The sequence below is a fragment of the Triticum aestivum genome, chromosome 2B, assembly GCF_018294505.1.
Source record: "Triticum aestivum cultivar Chinese Spring chromosome 2B, IWGSC CS RefSeq v2.1, whole genome shotgun sequence".
NCBI lineage: Eukaryota > Viridiplantae > Streptophyta > Magnoliopsida > Poales > Poaceae > Triticum > Triticum aestivum.
Window position 1 is genome coordinate 144,648,125 of NC_057798.1, and position 10,238 is coordinate 144,658,362.

Here is a 10,238-nt window from a genome sequence, read left to right on the forward strand (position 1 = left end):
CATGATGATGGAGATCATGGTGTCATGCCGGTGACGAAGATGATCATGGCGCCCCGAAGATGGAGATCAAAGGAGCAATATGATATTGGCCATATCATGTCACTATTTGATTGCATGTGATGTTTATCATGTTTTACATCTTATTTGCTTAGAACGACGGTAGCTTAAATAAGATGATCCCTCGTAATAATTTCAAGAAAAGTGTTCCCCCTAACTGTGCACCATTGCGAAGGTTCGTTGTTTCAAAGCACCACGTGATGATCGGGTGTGACAGATCCTAACGTTCGAATACAATAGGTGTAAGCCAGATTTACACACGCAATACACTTAGGTTGACTTGACGAGCCTAGCATGTACAGACATGGCCTCGGAACACGGAAGACCGAAAGGTCGAGCATGAGTCGTATAGAAGATACGATCAACATGAAGATGTTCACCGATGATGACTAGTCCATCTCACATGATGATCGGACACAGCCTAGTTGACTCGGATCATGTTTCACTTAGATTACTAGAGGGATGTCTGTCTAAGTGGGAGTTCATTGAATAATTTGATTAGATGAACTTAATTATCATGAACTTAGTCTAAAAACCTTTGCAAAATGTCTTGTAGATCAAATGGCCAACGCACAAGTCCACCTCAACTTCAACGCGTTCCTAGAGAAAACCAAGCTGAAAGATGATGGCAGCAACTATATGGACTGGGTCCGGAACCTGAGGATCATCCTCATAGCTGCCAAGAAAGATTATGTCCTAGAAGCGCCGCTAGGTGAAGCACCAATCCCAGAGAACCAAGACGTTATGAACGCTTGGCAGTCTCGTGCTGATGATTACTCCCTCGTTCAGTGCGGCATGCTTTACAGCTTAGAACCGGGGCTCCAAAAGCGTTTTGAGCAACACGGAGCATATGAGATGTTCGAAGAGCTGAAAATGGTTTTCCAAGCTCATGCCCGGGTCGAGAGATATGAAGTCTCCGACAAGTTCTTCAGCTGTAAGATGGAGGAAAATGGTTCTGTCAGTGAGCACATACTCAAGATGTCTGGGTTGCACAACCGCTTGACTCAGCTGGGAGTTAATCTCCCGGATGACGCGGTTATTGACAGAATCCTTCAGTCACTTCCACCGAGATAGCAAGGGAGTTGCCGCGCCCGGTAAGCCAGTTGCTGGGAAGAAGTCAAACAATGGACCCAAGCCTGAGACTGAGTGCTTTTATTGCAAGGGAAGTGGTCACTAGAAGCGGAACTGCCCCAAGTACTTAGCAGACAAGAAGGCTGGCAATCCAAAGGTATATGTGATATACATGTAATTCATGTGTACCTTACCAGTGCTCGTAGTAGCTCCTGGGTATTTGATACTGGTGCGGTTGCTCATATTTGTAACTCAAAGCAAGAGCTGCGAAATAAGCGGAGACTGGCGAAGGATGAGGTGACGATGAGCGTCGGGATTGGTTCCAAGGTCGATGTGATCGTCGTCGGCACGCTACCTCTACATTTACCTATGGGATTAGTTTTAAACCTCAATAATTGTTATTTAGTGCCAGCTTTGAGCATGAACATTGTATCAGGATCTCGTTTAATTCGAGATGGCTACTCATTTAAATCCGAGAATAATGGTTGTTCTATTTATATGAGAGATATGTTTTATGGTCATGCCCCGCTGGTGAATGGTTTATTCTTAATGAATCTCGAGCGTAATGTTACACATATTCATAGTGTGAATACCAAAAGATGTAAAGTTGATAACGATAGTCCCACATACTTGTAGCACTGCCGCCTTGGTCACATTGGTGTCAAGCGCATGAAGAAGCTCCATGCTGATGGACTTTTAGAGTCTCTAGATTATGAATCGTTTGACACATGTGAACCATGCCTCATGGGAAAAATGACCAAGACTCCGTTTTCCGGAACAATGGAGCGAGCAACCAACTTATTGGAAATCATACATACTGATGTGTGCGGTCCAATGAGCGTTGAGGCTCGTGGAGGATATCGTTATGTTCTCACTCTCACTGATGACTTGAGTAGATATGGGTATGTCTACTTGATGAAACACAAGTCTGAGACCTTTGAAAAGTTCAAGGAATTTCAGAATGAGGTAGAGAATCAACGTGACTGAAAGATAAAGTTCTTACGATCAGATCGTGGAGGAGAATATTTAAGTCACGAATTTGGTACGCACTTAAGGAAATGTGGAATCGTTTCATAACTCACGCCGCCTGGAACACCTCAGCGTAACGGTGTGTCCGAATGTCGTAACCGCACTCTATTGGATATGGTGTGATCTATGATGTTACTTAGCGATTTACCGCTATCATTTTGGGGATACGCTCTAGAGACAGCTACATTCACTTTAAACAGGGCACCGTCTAAATCCGTTGAGACGACACCGTATGTATTATGGTTTGGGAAGAAACCTTTAAACCTCAATAATTGTTATTTAGTGCCAGCTTTGAGCACGAACATTGTATCAGGATCTCATTTAATTCGAGATGGCTACTCATTTAAATCCGAGAATAATGGTTGTTCTATTTATATGAGAGATATGTTTTATGGTCATGCCCCGCTGGTGAATGGTTTATTCTTAATGAATCTCGAGCGTAATGTTACACATATTCATAGTGTGAATACCAAAAGATGTAAAGTTGACAACGATAGTCCCACATACTTGTGGCACTGCTGCCTTGGTCACATTGGTGTCAAGCGCATGAAGAAGCTCCATGCTGATGGACTTTTAGAGTCTCTAGATTATGAATCGTTTGACACATGTGAACCATGCCTCATGGGCAAAATGACCAAGACTCCGTTCTCCGGAACAATGGAGCGAGCAACCAACTTATTGGAAATCATACATACTGGTGTGTGCGGTCCAATGAGCGTTGAGGCTCGCGGAGGATATCGTTATGTTCTCACTCTCACTGATGACTTGAGTAGATATGGGTATGTCTACTTGATGAAACACAAGTCTGAGACCTTTGAAAAGTTCAAGGAATTCCAGAATGAGGTAGAGAATCAACGTGACCGAAAGATAAAGTTCTTACGATCAGATCGTGGAGGAGAATATTTAAGTCACGAATTTGGTATGCACTTCAGGAAATGTGGAATCGTTTCACAACTCACGCCGCCTGGAACACCTCAGCGTAATGGTGTGTCCAAACGTCGTAATCACACTCTATTGGATATGGTGCAATCTATGATGTCACTTACCGATTTACCGCTATCATTTTGGGGATACGCTCTAGAGACATCTACATTCACTTTAAATAGGGCACCGTATAAATCCGTTGAGACGACACCGTATGAATTATGGTTTGGGAAGAAACCTAAGTTGTCGTTTCTAAAAGTTTGGGGATGCGATGCTTATGTCAAGAAACTTCAACCTGAAAAGCTCGAACCCAGGTCGGAAAAATGCGTCTTCATAGGATACCCTAAGGAAACCATTGGGTATACCTTCTACTTAAGATCCGAGGGCAAGATCTTTGTTGCCAAGAACGGGTCCTTTCTGGAGAAATAGTTTCTCGAGAGAGAAGTAAGTGGGAGGAAAGTGGAACTTGATGAAGTACTACCTCTTGAACCGATAAGTAGCGCAGCTCAGGAAGATGTTCCTGTGGTGCCTGCACCAAAAAGAGAGGAAACTAATGATGATGATCAAGGTACTTCGGATCAAGTTACTACTGAACTTCGTAGGTCCACGAGGACACGTTCCACACCAGAGTGGTATGGCAACCATGTCCTGGAAATCATGTTGTTAGACAACGGTGAACCTTCGAACTATGAAGAAGCAATGGCGGGCCCAGATTCCAACAAATGGCTTGAAGCCATGCAATCCGAGATAGGATCCATGTATGAAAACAAAGTATAGACTTTGACAGATTTGCCCGATGATCAACGAGGTATAGAAAACAAATGGATCTTTAAGAAGAAGACGGACGCGGATGGTAATGTTACCATCTATAAAGCTCGACTTGTCGCTAAGGGTTATCGACAAGTTCAAGGGATTGACTATGATGAGACATTCTCTCCCGTAGCAAAGCTGAAGTCCGTCCGAATCATGTTAGCAATTGCCGCATACTATGATTATGAGATATGGCAAATGGACGTCAAAACAGCATTCCTTAACGGTCATCTTAAGGAAGAACTGTATATGATGCAGCCGGAAGGTTTTGTCGACCCTAAGAATGCTAACAAGGTATGCAAGCTCCAGCGCTCCATCTATGGGCTGGTGCAAGCATCTCGGAGTTGGAACATTCGCTTTAATGAAATGATCAAAGCGTTTGGGTTTATGCAGACTTATGGAGAAGCCTGCGTTTACAAGAAAGTGAGTGGGAGCTCTGTAGAATTTCTCATATTATATGTGGATGACATACTTTTGATGGGAAATGATATAGAACTTTTGGACAGCATTAAGGCCTACTTGAATAAGTGTTTTTCAATGAAGGACCTTGGAGAAGTTGCTTACATACTAGGCATCAAGATCTATAGAGATAGATCAAGACGCCTCATAGGTCTTTCACAAAGCACATACCTTGATAAGATATTGAAGAAGTTCAATATGGATCAGTCCAAGAAGGGGTTCTTGCCTGTGTTGCAAGGTGTGAAATTGAGCTCGGCTCAATGTCCGACCACGGCAGAAGATAGAGAAAAGATGAGTGTCGTCCCCTATGCCTCAGCCATAGGGTCTATCATGTATGCCATGACCTGTACCAGACCTAACATAAACCTTGCCGTAAGTTTGGTAGGAAGGTACCAAAGTAATCCCGGCATGGAACATTGGACAGCGGTCAAGAACATCCTTAAGTACCTGAAAAGGACTAAGGATATGTTTCTCATATATGGAGGTGACGAAGAGCTCGTCGTAAAGGGTTACATCGACTCTAGCTCCAACACAGATCTGGATGACTCTAAGTCACAAACCGGATACGTGTATATTTTGAATGGTGGGGTAGTAAGCTGGTGCAGTTGCAAGCAGAGCGTCGTGGCGGGATCTACATGTGAAGCGGAGTACATGGCAGCCTCGGTGGCAGCGCATGAAGCTATCTGGGTGAAGGAGTTCATCACCGACCTAGGAGTCATACCCAATGCGTTGGGGCCGATCACACTCTTCTGTGACAACACTGGAGCTATTGCACTTGCCAAGGAGCCCAGGTTTCACAAGAAGACCAGGCACATCAAGCGTCGCTTCAACTCCATCCGTGAAAATGTTCAAGATGGAGACATAGATATTTGTAAAGTACATACGGATCTGAATGTAGCAGATCCATTGACTAAACCTCTCCCTAGAGCAAAACATGATCAACACCAGGATGCAATGGGTGTTCCATACATCACAATGTAACTAGATTATTGACTCTAGTGCAAGTGGGAGGCTGTTGGAAATATGCCCTAGAGGCAATAATAAAATGGTTATTATTATATTTCTTTGTTCATGATAATTGTCTATTATTCATGCTATAATTGTATTATCCGGAAATTGTAATACATGTGTGAATACATAGACCACAACAAGTCCCTAGTGAGCCTCTAGTTGACTAGCTCGTTGATCAAAAGATAGTCATGGTTTCCTGACTATGGACATTGGATGTCATTGATAACGGGATCACATCATTAGGAGAATGATGTGATGGACAAGACCCAATCCTAAGCAGAGCACAAAGATCGTGTAGTTTGTTTCGCTAGAGCTTTTCCAAATGTCAAGTATCATTTCCTTAGACCATGAGATTGTGCAACTCCCGGATACCGTAGGAGTGCTTTGGGTGTGCCAAATGTCACAACGTAACTGGGTGACTATAAAGGTGCACTACGGGTATCTTCGAAAGTGTCTATTGGGTTGGCACGAATCGAGATTGGGATTTGTCACTCCGTATGACGGAGAGGTATCTCTGGGCCCACTCGGTAATGCATCATCATAATGAGCTCAATGTGACCAAGTGTTTGGTCACGGGATCTTGCACTACAGTACGAGTAAAGTGACTTGCCGGTAACGAGATTGAACGAGGTATTGGGATACCGACGATCGAGTCTCGGGCAAGTAACGTACAGATTGACAAAGGGAATTGTATACAGTATTGATTGAATCCTAGACATCGTGGTTCATCCGATGAGATTGTTGAGGAGCATGTGGGAGCCAACATTGGTATCCAGATCCCACTGTTGGTTATTGACCGGAGAGGTGTCTCGGTCATGTCTCCATGTCTCCCGAACCCGTAGGGTCTACACTTAAGGTTCGGCGACACTAGGGTTGTAGAGATATGAGTATGCACTAACCCGAAAGTTGTTCGGAGTCCCGGATGAGATCCCGGATGTCACGAGGAGTTCCGGAATGGTCCGGAGGTGAAGATTTATATATGGGAAGTTCAGTTTCGGCCATTGGGAAAGTTTCGGGGGTCACCGGTATTGTACCGGGACCACCGGAAGGGTCCCGCGGGTCCACCGGGTGGGGCCACCTATCTCGGAGGGGCCCATGGGCTCAAGTGGGAGGGGAACCAGCCCCTGGTGGGCTGGTGCGCCCCCCTTCGGCCCCCCTGCGCCTAGGGTTTGAAACCCTAGGGGTGGGGGCGCCTCCACTTGCCTTGGGGGGCAAGCCACCCCCTTGGCCGCCCCCCCTGGAGATTGCATCTCCCAGGGCTGGCGCCCGCCCCCTAGGGGCCCTATATAAAGAGGGGGGAAGGGAGGGCAGCCACACCCAAGTCTCTGGCGCCTCCCTCTCCCCTGCAACACCTCTCCCTCTCGCAGAAGCTTGGCGAAGCCCTGTCGTGATCGCTGCTGCATCCACCACCACGCCGTTGTGCTGCTGGATCTTCATCAACCTCTCCTTCCCCCTTGCTGGATCAATAAGGAGGAGACGTCTTCCCAGCTGTACGTGTGTTGAACGCAGAGGTGCCATCCGTTCGGCGCTAGGATCTCCGGTGATTTGTATCACGACGAGTACGACTCCCTCAACCCTGTTCTCTTGAACGCTTCCGCACGCGATCTACAAGGGTATGTAGATGCACTCCTCTCTCTCATTGCTAGATGACTCCATAGATTGATCTTGGTGAAGCATAGAAATTTTTTATTTTCTGCAACGTTCCCCAACATGTCGTGCTTCTTCTTTAATCTCGGATATTCTTAGCTTCGGCCGCCCAAAAAATGATTCCTGTGGCTGACATCTGGGGCGCACCGTTTTGGAGGCTGACCTGTGGGCCTACTAAGTTGGAGCGTACCAAGGGCTTTGTCAACTTAGTCAATATAAACGATTCTAGCTTCAGTGACCGTACGATGTCCATCCAATGACTGTAGTGCTTCTTCAACCTCTGGTCTTCTTGGTCCAGCCGCCCAAAGCAGCGCCGGTCGTGCCGCCTGCTCCTGCCTCCCGTGGCCGGCTGTGCTGCCGCGGAGGCCTCACTGCCCCCATACTACTCCCACCGCTGGCCAGGCCATCCCTCCACTCACCGACACCCCCTATTATTCTACGGCGACGGCAGCCTCACACCGCAGCCGAACCAGTGAACCCTCGTACTCCTCTCCGCGCGGGCTTCCACTGCTGCGTCTTCCCCGGCTCCGTGTCGTCCCCTTCCTAGGCGTCGCCGTCGTCCACCGCCCTGGTGCTCTCGGCGCGGCGTGGTCAACATGGTCGACGACCGACTTCCATTGGAAGGTACTGTACGTGGAGAGGCTGATAGTTGGGTCCATGGCAGCCACAAGGAAGTGCCTCCTTATTACGTGCAAAATAATTATTCCTCCACCTAACAGCAGGGACCCGCCGGACGGGCCACCTTATTTAGCGAAAAAACATTTCCCCCTGACTGCTGGTACCCACCGGACGGGCCACCGTATTTCACGAAAAAAACGTTCCCCCCGCTGTCAGCTCGGACCCACCGGAAGTGCCTCCTTATTACGCACAAAAAATGAATAATCCCCCTGCTAGCTGGGACTCACCTTGGTGGGAAGATGACTTGTGGGCCTACTAAGTTGACGGGGACGGAGGGCTTTGTCAACTTAGTCAATATGAACGATTCTAGCTCTAGTGACCGTACGATGTCCATCCAACGGCCGTAGTGCTTCTTCAACCTCTGGTCTTCTTGCTCCAGCCGCCCAAAGCAGCGCCGGTCGTGCCGCCTGCTCCTGCCTCCCATGGCCGACTGTGCTGTCGTGGAGGCCTCACCGCCTCCATACTACTCGCACCGCTGGCCAGGCCATCCCTCCACTCCACTCACCCACACCCCCTGTTATTCTGCGGCGACGGCAGCGCAGCCGAACCAACGAACCCTCGTACTCCTCCCGTGTGGGCATCCACTGCCGCGTCTTCCTCGGCTCCGCGTCGTCCCCTTCCTAGGCCTCACTGTCGTCCACCACCGTGGTGCTCTCGGCGCGGCGTGGTCAATGTGGTCAACGACCGAATTCCATCGGAAGAATACTGTACGTGAAGAGGCTGACAGCTGGGTCCACGGCAGCCGCAAGGAAGTGCCTCCTTATTATGCAGAAAATAATTATTCCTCCACCTGACAGTAGGGACCCACCAGACGGGCCACCAGTATTTCGCGAAAAAAACGTTTGCCCCTGACTGCTGGGACCCACCCGACGGGCCACCGTATTTCGCAAAAAAAATGTTCCCCCTGTTGTCAGCTCGGACCCACCGGAAGTGCCTCCTTATTACGCACAAAAAATGAATACCCCACTGCTAGCTGGGACCCACCTTGGTGGGAGGCTGACTTGTGGGCCTACTAAGTTGACGGGGACGAAGGGCTTTGTCAACTTAGTCAAAATAAACGATTCTAGCTCCAGTGACCGTACGATGTCCATCCAACGGCCATAGTGCTTCTTCAACCTCTGGTCTTCTTGCTCCAGCCGCCCAAAGCAGCGCCGGTCGTGCCGCATGCTCCTGCTTCCCGTGGCCGGATGTGCTACCGCGCAGGCCTCACCGCCCCCTACTATTCCCACCGCTGGCCAGGCCCTGTGGCGACGGCAGCCTCACACCGCAGTCGAACCAGTGAACCCTCGTACTCCTCTCCGGGCGGGCTTCCACTGCCGCGTCTTCCCCGGCTCCCCGTCGTCCCCTTCCTACGCCTCGCCGTCGTCCACCGCCCTGGTGCTCTCGGCGCGGCGTGGTCAACATGGTCAAGGAACGACTTCCATCGGACGTGGACTGTATGTGGAGAGGCTGATAGCTGGGTCCATGGCTGCAGCAAGGAAGTGCCTCCTTATTACGCGGAAAATAATTATTCCTCCACCTGACAGCAGGGACCCACCGGACGGGCCACAGTATTTTGCAAAAAAAATGTTTCCCCCCTGACTGCTGGGACCCACCAGCTGCACCTTCGCACGCAAGGAAGTGCGTCCGGGCAAAAAAACGATTCGCTCCCCTGACTGCTGGGACCCACCAGCTACATCTTCGCACGCAAGGAAGTGCATCCGGGCAAAAAACGATTCGCCCCCTGACTGCTGGGACCCACCAGCTACATCTTCGCACGCAAGGAAGTGCGTCCGGGCAAAAAAAACAAAAAAAACGATTTGCCCCCCTGACTGCTGGGACCCACCAGCTACATCTTCGCAGACAAGGAAGTGCCTGACAGTCGGGACCCACCTGGTCGAAGTGTACGTACCGTTGTCATTCTGGTCGCGAACGTGTACGTACATATATACTGGTGGATGTAGAGGCGCGCACGTGTCGTAGTAGAGGCGCGCACGTTGCATGTACACATACGTACAGCGGCGAGGGTGCAAGAAAGAAAATACGGCCACGTACGTACATACGGGCAGGGTCTCTAACGCCTATCGTGCATACGTACATGGCTGGGTTGGAACGGAGAAACAGCATCGTCGTCGTGTTCATGGGGAGCCAACCGGCTGGGTCAGAACGGAATGCATGGTCGTGTTCATCAGGAGGGCTTGAGCGGAATAGGCGATGGAAACGAGGCCTGGCGTACCTCACAACAGAGGAAATTGCCTTATGTTCGACCGGCCACGTTCGAAACGGGGTCCTGTTGATCGGGAGGGGCCTAGCGTACCGCAAAACGGAGGAAACGGGCCTCCTACGGTCGAAACGGGGGTCCTGTTGATCGGGAGGGGTGTGGCATACTGCAGAATGGAGGAAACGGACCTCCTACGGTCGAAACGGGGGTCATGTTGATCGGGAGGGGTGTGGCGTACTGCAAAACGGACAAAACGAACCTCCTACGGTCGAAACGGGGGTCCTGTTGATCGGGAGGGGTGTGGCGTACCGCAAAACGGACGAAATGGACTTGTGTTGGAGCGCTACGGTCG